Below are 18,298 nucleotides of genomic sequence, written 5' to 3' on the forward strand. Positions count from 1 at the left end.
GGGAAAACACTGCAGCCTAGGATACTCTGCCCAGTAAGGTATCACTCAGAGTTGAAGGAGAGATAAAGAGTGTTGCAGACAAGCAAAAAAGGAAGAGTTCATCAATACTAAACTGAACTTACAAGAAGCATTAAAGGGTCTTAAGTGAAAAAGAAAAGGTTACAACAGAGTAACTTTTTATAGGAAGTAAGAATTTAAAAGGAAGGAAAAAAATCTGACTAGTAAAAGCTGTGGATCAACCACTTAAGTAAGCTAGTATTATAAAAAGGTTAGAAGACAAAACCTGTAAAACTAACTCTAACTACAATAAAGAGTTAAGAGATAGATATCAAGATGTAAAAATATGGCATGAAAAATGTAAAATGTGAAGAAAGGGAGTAAAAAAGGTAGACTTTTTAGACTGCAAAAGGACGTAAATGACTTAAATATAAACATTTAAGTCATTTTTTAAATGTAAATATAAATAAACTTAATTATCAGTTTGAAATAAGTATATATAGATATGTCAACATATAGGAACTCCATGATAACAATAAATTAAAAGTCTATATTAGATACAAAAAAAAAAAAACCTAGAAAGAAAGGAATATAAGCACAACCCAAAAGAAAATCATCAAACCAAAAGGGAAGAGATTGAAAGGTGAAGAACACCTTCCTTCCATTACCCTGATAGAGAGTAAAACAAAAATAGGGCATCCCTGTTCTCGAATGTTCCTAGCAGCTCCATTTACAACACCCAAAAGGTGGACGCAACCCACATGTCAATAAACTGATGAATGAATACAGAAAATACACATTGTATGGTGTTTCCACACAATGGAATACTATTTGGCCATAAAATGAATGATGTACTGATACCTGCTACAATATGGTTCAATCCTGATAACATTAAGCTAAATGAAAGACCCAGAGACAATCACTTACTGTATGATGCTATTTATTTGAAATTTCCAGAATAGGTAAATTCATGTGAAAAAAAAGCACACTAACGGTTGTTGGGGGTCAGTGGGAGGAGCGAACTGGAGACTGACGTATTTTAGCAGGATGGAGTTTTGTTATGGGATGATGAAAATGTTTTGAAATAGATGGAATTGATCCTTACACAACATTATGATTGGACTAAGTGCCATTGAAATGTACACCTTAAAATAGCTGTGGTTAATGTTACAATATGCAAATTTTACCTAAAAAGAGAGAGAGAGAGAGGCAGCACAGATAGCCTTTGTCCAGAAAGAACAGAACTTTATTTTGGTTTCACTGATTTTGGAGGATAAGATCAGAGAGGTAAAAGAGCTATTTTGGAGTTATGCAGTGCAGAAGTTGAGGGCGGAATTAGTCATTTTAATTCAACGGAGGAGGAGGGCAGGGGTATGCAGAGTAGATGGAGACAAGGGAAGGGAGGCAGGAGATCTGGTGCTGATGCTGCTGTTCTGGGTAAGCTTGGCTCTAAATCTTGCCCTTCTCTGGGGCCTTAGTTACCCTAACTGTTCTAGGGATGGTGGTAACACTAAGTTATTGAAGGTAATTCTTTTTTAGAAAATTTTATATTTGTTTGTTTTTGGCTGCACTTGGATCTTTGTTGCAGCATGTGGGCTTTCTCTTTAGTTGTGGCAATTGGAGACTACTCTCTAATTGCATTGCTCGAGTTTCTCATTGAGGTGGCCTCTCTTGTTGCGGAGCACAGGCTCTAGAGCAAGGGCTTCAGCACTTGTGACACACAGGCCCAGTTGCCTCGTGGCATGTGGAATCTTTCCAAATCAGGAACTGAATCTATGTCCTCTGCACTGGTAGGTGGATTTTTTACCACTGGACCACCAGGGAAGTCCAGCCCATATTTCTTGACCCTGAAATATCCTCAGTCAACAGTGCAGGCCATCTAGCGATAAGTGGCGACTACAGCAGGATGGATAGAGAGACCACAAAAGGGACTTTCCACAGGAGAAAGTGAGCAGGGTGGAGCCTGCACATGTTAATTCTGGACAGAGGCAGGGGCTGGATGCAAGGACTCAGAGGACATCTGTGCTTCTTCTTGCCCTCCCCCTCCTCTGCGGGGTAGGAAGCGGACCTGGAACAAAGGGGGTGGTCTCCCCAGCCCGTTCTCCCTGGGCATGAGGTCGATGTCTTCAGGGGCCTTGGGAGACCCCAAAGAGAAGTTCTGCAGCAGAGTGGTCAAGAAGAGGAAGAGCTCTGAGGGGGCCAAGCTCTCACCCAGACAGAGGCGTTTTCCTGAGGGTGTAAGGGAGGGAGTATCATTGGAGGATAAGATCAGAGAGGTTAAGGGAGCTATTTTGGAGTCACACAGCACAGAAGTTGAGGGCTGAATAAGCTATTTCAACTTAAAGAAGGAGGAGGGCAGGAGTGTGCAAAGTAGATGGTGATAAGCAAAAAGTAAAAGTTTATCAACATGAAGCTGAACTTGAGAACACTTGGTTGCCCCACTCCCCGAAACCCCAGGATATTTGCATGTTCATTTACATAGATTTACATGCGAGGTGTTCTGATCCTATTCTTGTCCTCAGTACCAACAACACCAACAACATTAGTAGGGGCTGAGAGTGGGGGCGGACATAGAGTGAGCTGTGTTCGCACATTTCTATCTCAGTTATATTTCAGTTCTGCCTCCTCTGGGATTATCCAGTACAGTGCCCTCCTCTGTCCCTCCTGGTGTGTCTCTGGTTAAGTATACTGTCAACTAAGCCAATTTATGAGAAAAAAAATGTGAAAACGCTGGAGAAATCTGTGGCAGTATGCTCTAGGGATGAGGACCATGAGAGAGGGATTCAGGGGAGCTGAAACTTCTGGCCTGTCCTGGAGCAGGCGGGCACCTGGCTGATCAAATATTGACCTACATCTGATCATTTGCTCTAAACCTCTCAGTGTCTGCGCTGTTCTGGCCACCTTGACCCTCCTCCCAGCCCCCTGGTCCTGCCCACGATCAGCAGCCAACAAAGCCAGCCTCCCAGACCCAATCCCCACGCCCCAACCTGTGGAGGTTCTGACTGGCCATGCCCACTTAATGCTTATAAAGACTTGAATAGCACTCTGTCCACCTTCGCCCCCATTTTTCTGACTCTTATAACACCTACTCATATCTTCCTGCACGATGAAGTTGACCACCACAAACTGTCCCATCGAGGTGGAGCCCTGAGTATCCACTGACTTCAGCACAGGCTGTGTCCACTGGAATAACCAAGGGTGAGGCCAGCGTGTCCCTGGGCTGGGCTAGAGTTTCCACTATATCCTATTGACCTGCAGTCTCATGGGAAGGAAAGGAGCCCAGAGAGCTGCCTTGTGTGTGTGGCTAAGTTCACTATGCTTCATAAGTATTCATAGATCATCTCTGGGTGTATAATATCTCAGAAACATTGAACTTGGATGGGGTTTTCTTAGTCCCGTGAAGTGAGGGCTAAACTTATGCGTGTCACGCTGTTTTCCCTGTGTCTTCATGTTTCAGGATAGAATCCCCGTTAACTCCCTTTTCTACATGACTGTGATGGTCTGGGATGGGCATGTTGCATGATCAGGAAAACAATCTTTTGGCTCTAAGTTGCTGAAATGTTCAGAGAGTTTATCACACCTTAGCCCTGCCCTGACCTCCGTAGATCATGACTCTATACAGGGGCTTGGGCAAGTCCCCTGAACCCTGAGCCTCTCTTTTTCCAATTCTACAAGACAGAGAATGAGTCAACACTCAGACATCAAAGGAGAAAAGCAATTTGATCATCTTGACAGGAGCTGAAAAGATTATTAATACTCAATATAACATCCTGATCAAATTTTTCAAAAAATAAAAGCTTGTTGTAAAATAGAGATTAAAAAGATCTTTCCTTAATTTCATTTAGAGTTGAGAAATATTGGGACCTTCTCTGGCAGTCCAGTCAAAAAATAAAAGCTTGTTGTAAAATAGAGATTAAAAAGATCTTTCCTTAATTTCATTTAGAGTTGAGAAATATTGGGACCTTCTCTGGCAGTCCAGTGGTTAGTACTCTGCATTTTCACTGCAGAGGACCCATGTTCAATTCCCAGTCAGAGATCTAAGAGCCCACAAAATGTGCGTTGTGGCCAAAAAAAGAGAATAGAATTGAGAAAATATATGGTAGGATCACTGACTCAATGGACATGAGTTTGAGCAAACTCTGGGAGATAGTGAAGGACAGGGAAGCCTGGCATGATGCAGTTCATGGGGTCACAAAAAGTCAGACATGACTTATTGACTGAATAACAAAATATGTTAGAATAGCCATAAAATATCTGGAATAGATCATAGCCATCATTAAGCTTAAGAGAGAAAATAAAAATATTCTCCTTAAAGTTAGAAGTCACTACTTTTGCTGTCACTACTATTACTTCACATGATTCCAGAGGTGCTAGCTCATGATATTCGGGAAAACATGTGACTTTAACACAAGAAACAAAAAGTCAAAATATCATCATTTGCAGATGCTAACACCAATTATTTGGAAAACCCAAGAGAATGAAAAATGGTTAGTTGTAAAAGTAATATAAGGAAATTGTCTGGTTTTGACAGAAATATACATTTCAAAATACCAGTGGATTTTTGATATACCTATTCTAATATACCTACTCTAAAAATTTAAAATACTACATCAAAAAATTGCTGTGAACTTAATCATGTCCTTTCAGAATTTACATGTTGCAGCCCCTAACTCCCAATGCAATGGTATTTAGAGAAAGGATCTTAGAAAGTAATTGGGTTGATCTTTCCTTTTTGGCCACCCCTCACGGCACGTGACATCTTAGCTCCCGGACCAGGGATGGAATCCATGCCCGCTGCAGTGGTAGTCCGGGGTCTTAACCACTTGACCACCAGTAAAGTCTGGTTATTAGCTTTGCATACATGTTTGCTAAGTCACTTCTGTTGTGTTGGACTGTTTGCGACCTATGGGCTGTAGCCTGCCAGGCTCCTCTGTCCATGGGATTCTCCAGGCAAGAATACTGGAGTGGGTTGCCATGCCCTCCTCCTAGGGATCTTCCCAACCCAAGGATCGAATCTATTTGTGTCTTTTACCTCTCCTGCATTGGCAGGCAAGTTCTTTACCACTAGCACCACCTGAGAAGCCCATAAGGTTTAGATAAGTTCATTAGAAAAGCTCCTTAGGCCTCCATGAGGGAATAGTGTTCTTTTTTGTTTGTTTAAAAATTATACCGTTTTGTATTCTCTAAACTTTCAACAATACATTAGCTTTATAATCAGAAGAAAAAGGTACTAAAGAGGAAGAAAGGAAGGAAGGAATGGAGGGAGGCAAGGAGAAAGAATGCTCTCATGTGGTAAAAACAATTCCAAGGGATTGAGTTCTTATAAGAAGAGGAAGTGATACCAGAGCCCTCACTCTACCGCGTGAGGTCACAGCAAGACGGTGGCTGTGTGTGAGCCGGAAGACAGACCCCACGAGAACTTGACCATGCTGGCTCTCTGAGAGCAGACCTCCAGCCTCCAGAAATATGAGGAGATGAGTTTCTGTTGTGTAAGCCACCCAGTCTACAGCCTTTTATTATGGCAGCCTGAGCTGACAAAGAGGTTCTATCAGCAATAGCAACAATCTCTTCTTGTGTTTCTTAGGAATAAATCTAGCTAGAAGTATTCAAAACCTAGTTTAAAAAAAAATTCAACTGATATAGAGGTGATTCAAAGAAATGCTGTCTTCTTGACTGTGTGTGTGCTCAGTCCTGTCCAACTTTTTGTGAGTCCACGGACTGTAGCTTGCCAGGCTCTTCTGTCCATGGAGTTTCCCAGGCAAGAATACTGGAGTGGGTTACCATCTCTTCCTCCAGGGGATCTTCCCAACCAAGGAATTGAACCCATGTCTCCTGCATTGGCAGGCATATTATTTACCACTGAGCCACCTGGGAAGCCCTTCTTCTTGACTGGGCTGTCAAAGTTTTTTGAATTTGTAAAGCTGTCAAAGTTATTCAATGTAAACTACAAATTCAGGTTAATCTTAATAAAATTCCAGGGGGAGTTTTTGAGACTTTGACATAATAATTCCAAAGCATACTTGGAAGAAAAACAAAATATATTAAAAAATAACCATAAAACTATCTATAGAAGAAGAGTAATACAGAGAGACTAGCAATTGTAAAATATTAAAACATATTTCTTGGGTAGAAATGGTCAAGCAGTATTATATAGCTAGAAAGACAGATCAGTAAATGAATCAGATTTATATCTACTCAGATTGAAATTTTTTAGGTATGATAAACTTCAAGTCAGTAACTAAAAGTTGAATTATTTTATAGATGGTTGAATTAGGTTGTTGTATTGTTGCTCAGTCGTGTCTGACTCTTTGTGACCCCATAGCCTGTAGCCCACCAGGCTCCTCTGTCCTTGGGATTTCCCAGGCAAGAATACTGGAGTGAGTTGCCCTTTCCTTCTCCAGGGGATATTCCTGACCCAGGGATTGAACCTGTGTCTCCTCCATTGGCAGGTGGATTTCTTATCACCGAACCACATGGGAAATCTGATTGGATCAGGACACACATGCAAATCCAAGAACGAATATTCCTTAAATCTCTGTTCTTTAAGTGCTTTCTGAACCTCACGCTAGTCCATGGCTTGGATTAACAACTGACAAACAAGGAATAAATCACTGAATCTTCCTTCTTTTATCTTCCTTTCTTTTTGCTATTCTTTCATTTTCTTACCTATTGTCTATGTATCTATCTGTGTATCCATGTATGTACCTATTTATCTACCTATCTATCCATCTAAACCTTTGTGTTTGTATACATGCTACAAAAAGGACATCCTCTGTTATTAATAAGTGTGGTTGAGTGGTAAGTTACAGGTGATTTTCAAATTGAATTTTATTCTTTCTTGCTTTGTATAAAGTAGAAAAATGATGGTTATTTTCATTTTCAGAGAACATGTGAAAAATGCCCTTCCCTGATTTCAGCACATAACAGGTGCTTGGTAATGGATCACTTATTTGTCTGTTATTTTGAGTGTGCAAGTGCGTGTCTGTGCTGTCACTTTATCTCTATCACTGAGTCTCCATCTTCCTCTTCCATCGTACCTCATCTCTTCTTTTCCCCTTCACACTATCTTTGTTTCTGTAGATGTCTTTCTCTATCCTTCAGAATTGTCATTTTTTCCCAGAAACGTTCACCTGGTGTTTGGAGTTGGATCAAGAAAGAGAGTCACACACAGAGCGTGAGTGAGCAGGCATTTTCATGGGGAAGAAAGAGCATGATTTACCCATGGAGAATGGGATGAAGACTTCTGGCTTCTTGAAGTTGCCCTGTGCATCCAGGAAGTGGCCAGGATAGAAGGCATTTGGCTTCTCAAAGTGGCGTGGGTCATGGAGGGCAGAGCTCAGGTTGGGGTACACGGTAAAGCCCTAAGAGGATGTTAAAAACAAGTGGAATCGTCAGTTCATCAGTTCAATCGCTCAGTGGTGTCTGACTCTCTGTGACCCCATGGACATTAGGGCCTCCTTGTCCATAACCAACCCCCAGAGTTTAATCAAACTCACCTCTATTGAGTTGGTGATGCTTTTCAACCATCTCATCTTCTGTCGTCCCCTTCTCCTTCCGCCCTCAATCTTTGCCAGCATCAGGGTCTTTTCCAACGAGTCACCTCTTAGCATCAGATGGCCAAAGTATTAGAGTTTCAGCTTCAACATCAGTCTTCCAATGAACACTCAGGACTGATTTCCCTTAGGATGGACTGGTTGAATCGCCTTTGCAGTCCAAGGGACTCTCAAGACTCTTCTTCAACACCACGGTTCAAAAGCATCAATTCTTTGGTGCTCAGCTTTCTTTATAGTCCTACTCTCACATGCATACATAACTACTGGAAAAACTGTAGCTTTGACCAGATGGACCTTTGTTGACAAAGTAATGTCTCTGCTTTTTAATATGCTGCCTAGGTTGGTCATGACCTAAATCAAATCCCTTATGATTATGCAGTGGAAGTGAGAAATAGATTTAAGGGCCTATATCTGATAAATGGAGTGCCTGATGAACTATGGCATGAGGTTTATGACACTGTACAGGAGACAGGGATCAAGACCATCTCCATGGAAAAGAAATGCAAAAAAGCAAAATGGCTGTCTGTGGAAGCCTTACAAATAGCTGTGAAAAGAAGAGAAGCGAAAAGGCAAGGAGAAAAGGAAAGATGTAAGCATCTGAATGCAGAGTTCCAAAGAATAGCAAGGAGAGATAAGAAAGCCTTCTTCAGCAATCAATGCAAAGAAATAGCGGAAAACAATAGAATGGGAAAGACTAGAGATCTCTTCAAGAAAATTAGAGATACCAAGGGAACATTTCATGCAAAGATGGGCTCAATAAAGGACAGAAATGGTATCGACCTAACAGAAGCAGAAGATATTAAGAAGATGTGGCAAGAATACACGGAAGAACTGTACAAAAAGGATCTTCACGATCTGGATAATCACGATGGTGTGATCACTCATCTAGAAACAGACATCTTGGAATGTGAAGTCAAGTGGGCCTTAGAAAGCATCACTATGAACAAAGCTAGTGGAGGTGATGGAATTCCAGTGGAGCTATTTCAAATCCTGAAAGATGATGCTGTGAAATTGTTGCACTCAATATGCCAGCAAATTTGGAAAACTCAGCAGTGGCCTCAGGACTGGAAAAGGTCAGTTTTCATTCCAATCCCAAAGAAAGGCAATGCCAAAGAATGCTCAAACTACCGCACAATTGCACTCATCTCACACACTAGCAAAGTAATGCTCAAAATTCTCCCAGCCAGGCTTTAGCAATACGTGAACTGTAAACTTCCAGATGCTCAAGCTGGTTTTAGAAAAGGCAGAGGAACCAGAGATCAAATTGCCAACATCCGCTGGATCATGGAAAAAGCAAGAGAGTTCCAGAAAAACATCTATTTCTGCTTTATTGATTATGCCAAAGCCTTTGACTGTGTGGATCACAATAAACTGTGGAAAATTCTTCAAGAGATGGGAATTCCAGACCACCTGACCTGCCTCTTGAGAAATCTGTATGCAGGCCAGGAAGCAACAGTTAGAACTGGACATGGAACAACAGACTGGTTCCAAATAGGAAAAAGAGTATGTCAAGGCTGTATATTGTTACCCTGCTTATTTAACTTCTATGCAGAGTACATCATGAGAAACGCTGGACTGGAAGAAACACAAGCTGGAGTCAAGATTGCTGGGAGAAATATCAATAACCTCAGATATGCAGATGACACCACCCTTATGGCAGAAAGTGAAGAGGAGCTAAAAAGCCTCTTGATGAAAGTGAAAGAGGAGAGTGAAAAAGTTGGCTTAAAGCTCAACATTCAGAAAACGAAGATCATGGCACCTGGTCTCATCACTCCATGGGAAATAGATGGGGAAACAGTGGAAACAGTGTCAGACTTTATTTTGGGGGGCCCCAAAATCACTGCGGATGGTGATTGCAGCCATGAAATTAAAAGACGCTTACTCCTTGGAAGAAAAGTTATGACCAACCTAGATAGCATATTCAAAAGCAGAGACATTACTTTGCTGACTAAGGTCCATCTAGTCAAGGCTATGGTTTTTCCAGTAGTCATGTATGGATGTGAGAGTTGGACTGTGAAGAATGCTGAGCACTGAAGAATTGATGCTTTTGAACTGTGGTGTTGGAGAAGACTCTTGAGAGTCCCTTGGACTGCAAGGAGATCCAACGAGTCCATTCTGAAGGAGATCAACCCTGGGATTTCTTTGGAAGGAATGATGCTAAAGCTGAAACTCCAGTACTTTGGTCACCTCATGTGAAGAGTTGACTCATTGGAAAAGACTTTGATGCTGGGAGGGATTGGAGTCAGGAGAAGAAGGGGACGACCAAGTATAGGATGGCTGGATGGCATCACTGACTCGATGGACACGAGTCTGAGTGAACTCCAGGACTTGGTGATGGACAGGGAGGCCTGGCATGCTGCGATTCATGGGGTTGCAAAGAGTCGGACACGACTGAGCGACTGAACTGAACTGAACTGAAGGTTGGTCATAGCTTTTCTTCCAAGGACCAAGCGTCTTTTAATTTCATCTCTGCAGTCAACGTCCACAGTGATTTTGGAGCCCAGAAAAATAAAGTCAGCCACTGTTTCCACTGTTTCCCCATCTATTCGCCATGAAGTGATGGGACCTGATGCTATGATCTTCGTTTTCTGAATGTTGAGGTTTAAGCCAATTTTTCACTCTCCTCTTTCACTTTCATCAAGAGGCTTTTAGTTCTTCTTCACTTTCTGCCATAAGGGTGGTGTCATATGCATAACTGAAGTTATTGATATTTCTCCCAGCAATCTTGACTCCAGCTTGTGCTTCCTCCACCCCAGCGTTTCTCATGATGTATTCTGCATAGAAGTTAAATAAGCAGGGTGACAATATACAGCCTTGATGTACTCCATTTCCTATTTGGAACTAGTCTGTTGTTCCATGTCCAGTTCTAACTGTTGCTTCCTAATCTGCATACAGATTACTCAAGAGGCAGGTCAGGTGGTCTGGAATTCCCATCTCTTGAAGAATTTTCAACAGTTTATTGTGATCCACATAGTCAAAGGCTTTGGCATAGTCAATAAAGCAGAAATAGATGTTTTTCTGGAACTCTCTTGCTTTTTCCATGATCCAGAGGATGTTGGCAATTTGATCTCTGGTTCCTCTGCCTTTTCTAAAAACAGCTTGAACATCTGGAAGTTCACGGTTCACATATTGTTGAAGTCTGGCTTGGAGAATGTTGAGAATTGCTTTACTAGCCTGTGAGATGAGTGCAATTGTGCAGTAGTGTGAGCATTCCTTGGCATTGCCTTTCTTTGGGATTAGAATGAAAACTGACCTTTTCCAGTCCTATGGCCACTGCTGAATTTTCCAAATTTGCTGGCATATTGAGTGCAGCACTTTCACAGCATCATCTTTTACGATTTGAAATAGCTCAACTGGAATTCCATCACCTCCTCTAGCTTTGTTCATAGTGATGCTTTCTAAGGCCCACTTGACTTCACATTCCAGGCTATCTGGCTTTAGGGAGTGATCACACCATCATGATTATCTGGGTTGTGAAGCTCTTTTTTGTAGGGTTCCTCTGTGTATTCTTGCCACCTCTTTTTAATATCTTCTGCTTCCGTTAGGTCCATACCATTTCCGTCCTTTATATAGCCCATCTTTGCATGAAATGTTCCCTTGATATCTCTAATTTTCTTGAAGAGATCTCTAGTCTTTCCCATTCTATTGTTTTCCTCTATTTCTTTGCACTGATCACTGAGGGAGGCTTTCTTATCTCTCCTTGTTACTCTTTCGAACTCTGCATTCAAATAGGTATGTCTTTCCTTTTCTCCTTTGCTTTTGGCTTCTCTCCTTTTCACAACTCTTTGTAAGGCCTCTTCAATACCCATTTTGCCTTTTTGCGTTTCTTTTTCTTGGGGATGATCTGATTCCTGTCTCCCATACAATGTCACAAACCTCCGTCCATAGTTCATCAGGGACTTTGTCAACCAGATCCAGTCACTTAAATCTATTTCTCATTTCCACTGTGTAATCATTAGGGATTTGATTTAGGTAATACCTGAATGGCTTAGTGGTTTTCCCTACTTTCTTCAATTTAAGTCTGAATTTGGCAATAAGGAGTTCATGATCTGAACAACAGTCAGCTCCCGGTCTTCTTTTTGCTGACTGTATAAAGCTTCTCCATCTTTGACGGCAAAGAATATAATCAATCTGATTTCAGTGTTGACCATCTAGCGATGTCCATGTGTAGAGTCTTCTCTTGTGTTGTTGGAAGAGAGTGTTTGCTATGACCAGTGCATTCTCTTGGCAAAACTCTATGAGCCGTTGCCCTGTATCATTCTGCACTCGAGAGACAAATTTGCCTGTTACTCCAGGTATTTCTTGATTTCCTGCTTTTGCATTCCAGTTCTCCATAATAAAAAGACATCTTTTTTGGGTGTTAGTTTTAGAAGGTCTTGTAGGTCTTTATAAAACTGTTCAACTTCAGCTTCTTCAGCATTGCTGTTTGGGGCATAGGCTTGGATTACTGTGATGTTGAATAGTTTGCACTGGAAACGAACAGAGATCATTGTGTCGTTTTTGAGACTGCATCCAAGTACTGCAGTTTGGGCCCTTTTGTTGACCGTGATGGCTGCTCCATTTCTTCTAAGGGATTCTTGCCCACAGTAGTAGATATATTGGTCATCTGAATAAAATTCACCCATTCCAGTATATTTTAGTTTGCTGATTCCTAAAATGTTGACATTCACTTTTGCCATCTCCTGTTTGATCACTTCCAATTTGCCTTGATTCATGGACCTAACATTTCAGGTTCCTAGTGGAGGTGATGGAATTCCAGTAGAGCTATTTCAAATCCCGAAAGATGATGCTGTGAAATTGTTGCACTCAATATGCCAGCAAATTTGAAAAACTCAGCAGTGGCCACAGGACTGGAAAAGGTCAGTTTTCATCCTAATCCCAAAAAAAGGCAATGCTAAAGAATGCTCAAACTACTGCACATTTGCACTCTACTCACACACTAGTAAAGTAATGCTCAAAATTCTCCAAGCCAGGCTTCGGCTATACGTGAACCGTGAACTTCCAGATGTTCAAACTGGTTTTAGAAAAGGCAGAGGAACCAGAGATCAAATTGCCAACATCCGCTGGATCATGGAAAAAGCAAGAGAGTTCCAGAAAAACATCTATTTCTGCTTTATTGACTATGCCAAAGCCTTTGACTGTGTGGATCACAATAAACTGGAAAATTCTGGAACAGATGGGAACACCAGACCACGTGACCTGCCTCTTGAGAAACCTATATGCAGGTCAGGAGGCAGCAGTTAGAACTGGACATGGAACAACAGACTGCTTCCAAATAAGAAAAGCAGTATGTCAGGCTGTATATTGTCACACTGCTTATTTAACGTATATGCAGAGTATATCACGAGAAATGCTGGGCTGGAGGAAGCACTAGCTGGAATCAAGATTGCTGGGAGAAATATCAATAACCTCAGATATGCAGATGACAACACCCTTATGGCAGAAAGTTAAGAAGAACTAAAAAGCCTCTTGATGAAAGTGAAAGAGGAGAGTGAAAATGTTTCAGAAAACTAAGATCACGGCATCGGGTCTCATCACTTCATGGTGAATATATGGGGAAACAGTGGAAACAGTGTCAGACTTTATTTTTCTGAGGTCCAAAATCACTGCAGATGGTGATTGCAGCCATGAAATTAAAAGACGCTTACTCCTTGGAAGGAACGTTATGACCAACCTAGGCAGCATATTCAAAAGCAGAGACATCACTTTGCCAACAAAGATCCATCTAGTCAAGGCTATGGTTTTTCCAGTGGTCATGTATGGATGTAAGAGTTGGACTGTGAAGAAGGCTGAGCACTGAAGAATTGATGCTTTTGAACTGTGGTGTTGGAGAAGACTCTTGGGAGTCCCTTTTACTCTGAGATCCAACCAGTCCATCCTAAAGGAGATCAGTCCTGGGAGTTCACTGGAAGGACTGACATTGAAGCTGAAACTCCAATACTTTGGCCATCTGATGCAAAGAGCTGACTCATTGTAAAAGACCCTGATGCTGGCAAAGATTGAGAGCAGGAGGAGAACGGGATGACAGAGGATGAGATGGTTGGATAGCATCACTGACTCAATGGACATGGGTTTGGTTGGACTCTTGGAGTTGGTGATGGACAGGGAGGCCTGGTGTGTTGTGGTTCATGGGGTCGCAAGAGTCAGACATGACTGAGCCACTGAACTGAACTGAACTGATGCAATATTGCTCTTTACAACATCGGACCTTGCTTCCATCACCAGTCACATCCATAACTAGTTGTTGTTTCTGCTTTGGCTTTGTCTCTTCCTTCTTTTAGCAGTTATTTCTCTACTGATCTTTAGTAGCATATTGGGCACCTAAACATGGAACAACAGGCTGGTTCCAAATAGGAAAAGGAGGGCGTCAAGGCTGTATATTGCCACCCTGCTTATTTAACTTATATGCAGAGTACATCATGAGAAACGCTGGGCTGGAAGAAGCACAAGCTGGAATCAAGATTGCTGGGAGAAATATCAATAACCTCAGATATGCAGATGACACCACCCTTATGGCAGAAAGTGAAGAGAAACTAAAAAGCCTCTTGATGAAAGTGAAAGGACAGGACAGGACTGAGTCGCTCAGGCATGTCCAGCTCTTTGCGACCCCATGGACTGTAGCCTATCAGGCTCCTCTGTCCATGGAATTTTCCAGGCAAGAGTGCTGGAGTGGATTGCCATTTTCCTTCTCCAGGGGGAAAGTGAAAGAGGAGAGTGAAAAAGTTGGCTTAAAGCTCAAATTCAGAAAACTAAGATCATGGCATCTGGTCCCATCACTTCATGGCAAATAGATGGGGAAATAACGGAAACAGTGTCAGACTTTATTTTTGGGGCTCCAAAATCACTGCAGATGGTGATTGCAGCCATGAAATTAAAAGACACTTACTCCTTGGAAGGAAAGTTATGAACAACCTAGATAGCATATTGAAAAGCAGAGACATTACTTTGCAAACAAGATTCGTCTAGTCAAGTGTCGGGAGCTGTGTTAGGCATTACTGACAAATTGGAGGCATGGCCCCAACTCCCTCTCTTTGTCCCACAGGCACGGACCCAGGATGAAGGAGTTAGACTTTGTGATTCTGACTTGTTTTTTCCTTTCCTCACCTGAGTTGACTGAAAAGAATATTAAGGTGCTTATTGTTCTTGAGAGGAGCATGAGAAGGCACAAAGCCTTCTGCAGCTGTGCTCAGAGAATAATTCATAAAGTTAATCATTGACATTTGTTCAAGGACTTTTACAAAAGAGTGTTCCAGGGTGAGCATGTAGGCTGCAGCTTATGGCCATGGGAGGGATTGCTATCTGAAGCCTATTTGTGAGGAAAGTGTTTATGGCAAAGGAGTTTGCTGAATTTAGGGTTTAGGAATAATTAAAATAGTTAGAAGCTAAAGATTTAAGGAATGTTGTAATGTTAGCATATTCTACTATAGCTTATAAAGATTAGGAACTTTAGAGATATTAATAGCTAGAAGCCCTTTTTAAGAAATAGTAAGCTTAGGATACTAGGGGCAAACAGGACTTAGATAAGAAATAAGCTGAGGTTTGTGTTATGCACAAGTTACAATGTAATCATGAGTTAAAGTAAACACTATTCTGAGAGAACTGCTGGAGCAGAAACTCTGTTTGAAGGGCAACAGTGATTTATGGAAACAATAAATCTGGGTGAGGGGAAATTGAAACTGTCAAACCTCTGACCTAACGCTTTTGTTAAAGTATAAAAAGAATCTTAAGCTTGAAGTAAAGTTATGCAGTCCAAGAAAATTGAGAGGCTGGGTCATTTCTTGCCGACACCACCCATCTCTTCAGGTTGATTCCCTGGCTGCTGGAGCTGGACTCCGACAGTCAAGGCTATGTTTTTTCCTGTGGTCATGTATGGATGTGAGAGTTGGACTGCGAAGAAAGCTGAGCGCTGAAGACTTTTGATGCTTTTGAACTGTGGTGTTGGAGAAGACTCTTGAGAGTCCCTTGGACTGCAAGGAGATCCAACCAGTCCATTCTAAAGGAGATCAGTCATGGGTGTTCTTTGGAAGGAATGATGCTAAAGCTGAATCTCCAGTATTTTGGCCACCTCATGTGAAGAGTTGACTCATTGGAAAAGACTCTGATGCTGGGAGGGATTGGGGGGAGGAGAAGAAGGGGACAACAGAGGATGAGATGGCTTGATGGCATCACCGACTCGATGGATGTGAGTTTGAGTGAACTCTGGGAGTTGGTGATGGACAGGGAGGCCTGGCATGCTGCGATTCATGGGGTCGCAAAGAGTCGGGCACGACTGAGTGACTGAACTGAACTGAACCGACCTGGGGAATTCATCTTACAGTGGTTTATCTTTTTGCCTTTTCTTACTGTTTATTGGGCTCTCAAGGCAAGAATAAGTGGTTTACCATTCCCTTCTCCAGTGGTCCTCATTTTGTCAGAACTTTCCACCATGACCATCCATCTTGGGTTGCCTTTGATTGCATGGCTCATAGTTTCATTGAGTTAGACAAGGCTGTGGTCCATGTGATTAGATTGGTTACTTTTCTGTGATTGTGGTTTCAGTCTGTCTGCCCTCTAATGTCCTCTCCCAGCACGTACCATCTTACTGGGGTTTCTCTGACCTTGGACCCAAATGACCATTAACAAAGAGTGGCTGAATCTACTAATGTGCCTCCACAGCTGATAATGAGCTTCATCCACTGTGTGGCTCTATAATTGGTGGCAGGAATGTTGAAATGATTCTCCCACATTTGATTGCTAGTGTCCCATCCCTCCAGGTTTCCTTACCAACCACCCTGATCCCTCATCCCCAAGACCCCTTGGTCTACTTTATGTTCCATCAACTAAAAGGTTCACATCTGACTCAGCAGAGCCCTATAAAGAGCTGACTCCAAGACTGGGGCCAGAATATAACCTGATGGGTGCTGTTCATTGGGTGATTCAAAACTGTGGATATCACCTCTAGGTACACCTATACTTAGCAACATAAGCTACTGCAAAAAATGAGTTATAACCATAGGCATTGTCCTGAACAATATATCCACAGCAAACTGTTATATTTAAAAAATAAAGGCACACTCACATACATACACACACACAAATTGCAAATTGTGTTAGATGCATAAAAAGACAAGGTCACTCAGTTGCAAACTGACTCTCACAGTATGAGCCAATTGTTGTGTGTATGGATATATATAAACACATGGATTCATATAAACATTAAGAAGAAATGATTTTAAAAGATTTTTAAAAACCAACTCGTTACTGTATAACGAGCTTCAAAAATATATTCTATTTTCTCCAGCAAACCTAATATCTTGTAAAGGTAATAAATATGACTGAACAAAAGAAAGAAGACTTCAGTATATTTGTAAAATCTCTTCTCTTCCATAGAAATCTGGAAATGAAAATTCTTATCATAGTCCAACAACCAGATATGAACCATAGGATTGGAGGCAGACAGCACCTACAATCAAGATTTGTGACCCTGCTGGTCTCACCTTAGGGAGGTAATATCCTTGGAAGTGAGTGTCCTTGATGACAGAGTGGGGGACACCAACAGGGACTAGGTCACTGAATCTCTGAATCTCGTGGATGACAGCATCTGTATAAGGCATTTTTGCCCGATCTTCCAGAGCTGGGAGACGGTGTGCACCAATCACTCTGTCGATTTCTGCCTGGACTTTCTCTGAGAACAGTTCAAGTGGGAGGAGGGTATGTCAACAAATGCCCATAACAGTGGACTCAACCAAGTGACCTGAAAATGACCTGCAGACTGATGAAAGGGTCTTATAAATTCTTTTCTAAGATGTTGGGTTATCGTTCCTCTCAATGAGAGCATCAAAAAAGAAAGTTAGAAACTTGTTTGTGAAGAAGTCTTATCTGTTATTTTTACTCTAGTTATGAGTTATGACAGGGGGTAAGTTGGGTAAGGACAGGTGGGTGGAAATTCATTCAACACTTAATGGTGCTTTTTGCTTTTCCAACTAAAAATGAATTGTAGCTGAAACTGGTGTCATCTCCTTTTGTCTCACTCACTTGCTATGTGATTTTAGATAAGTCATTCCCTCAGGCTGGCCTTAAATTCATTCTTATGAAACAATGGAGTTTGATGAGGTGAGAGTTTCTCCAAGTCTGATCTGCAGACATCAACATGAGAACCAGTGAAGGTGCTTTTTAATTAGTTGTAATTTGGCAATATATACTAAAAAGTCAAGTTCTTAGTCCACCTCAAAGAGTAGTTGGCAAGAATCCTGTACTTTAGTAGACAGCAAAATGCACTGCAAAAGGTAATGCTTTACGTCAGGAGCATTCTTTGAAAACCAGAAGACACCTTATCATCACTCAGGGCAGATTGCAAAACACTTCATAAGTACAAACACCTTCTACACCAGAGGGTGCTTGCCTGCATGAAAAATTCTTTGTAAAATAAATCCTAAAGTACTTTGTCAACTTCAAAGAGCTTTGTCCCTAGCAAACTTTTATTACAAGTTACAAATGCCTGTGTGCTGTGCTTAGTTGCTCAGTCACATATGATTCCTTGCAGTCCCATGGACTATAGCCCACCTGACTCCTCTGTCCATGGGGATTCTCCAGGCAAGAATATTGAAGTGGGTTGCGATGCCCTCCTCCAGGGGAATCTTCCCAATGCAGGGATCCAACCCAGGTCTCCCCCATTGCAGGAGGATTCTTTACCAGCTGAGCTACCAGGGAAGCCCTCTAGGGGTGATTTTTTTTGTTTTCCCCCAGATCGCTCAGGACAGAAGTTATCT

At 41.8% G+C, this 18,298-nt stretch overlaps 1 pseudogene; it reads right to left on the bottom strand.

Moving 5' to 3' along the window:
• Positions 1–1,969: 1,969 nt before the first annotated feature.
• Positions 1,970–18,298, bottom strand: part of LOC105608805 (cytochrome P450 2B4-like) — a 29,384-nt pseudogene continuing 13,055 nt past the window's right edge.

Source organism: Ovis aries, chromosome 14 (genome assembly GCF_016772045.2).
Source record: "Ovis aries strain OAR_USU_Benz2616 breed Rambouillet chromosome 14, ARS-UI_Ramb_v3.0, whole genome shotgun sequence".
Lineage (NCBI taxonomy): Eukaryota > Metazoa > Chordata > Mammalia > Artiodactyla > Bovidae > Ovis > Ovis aries.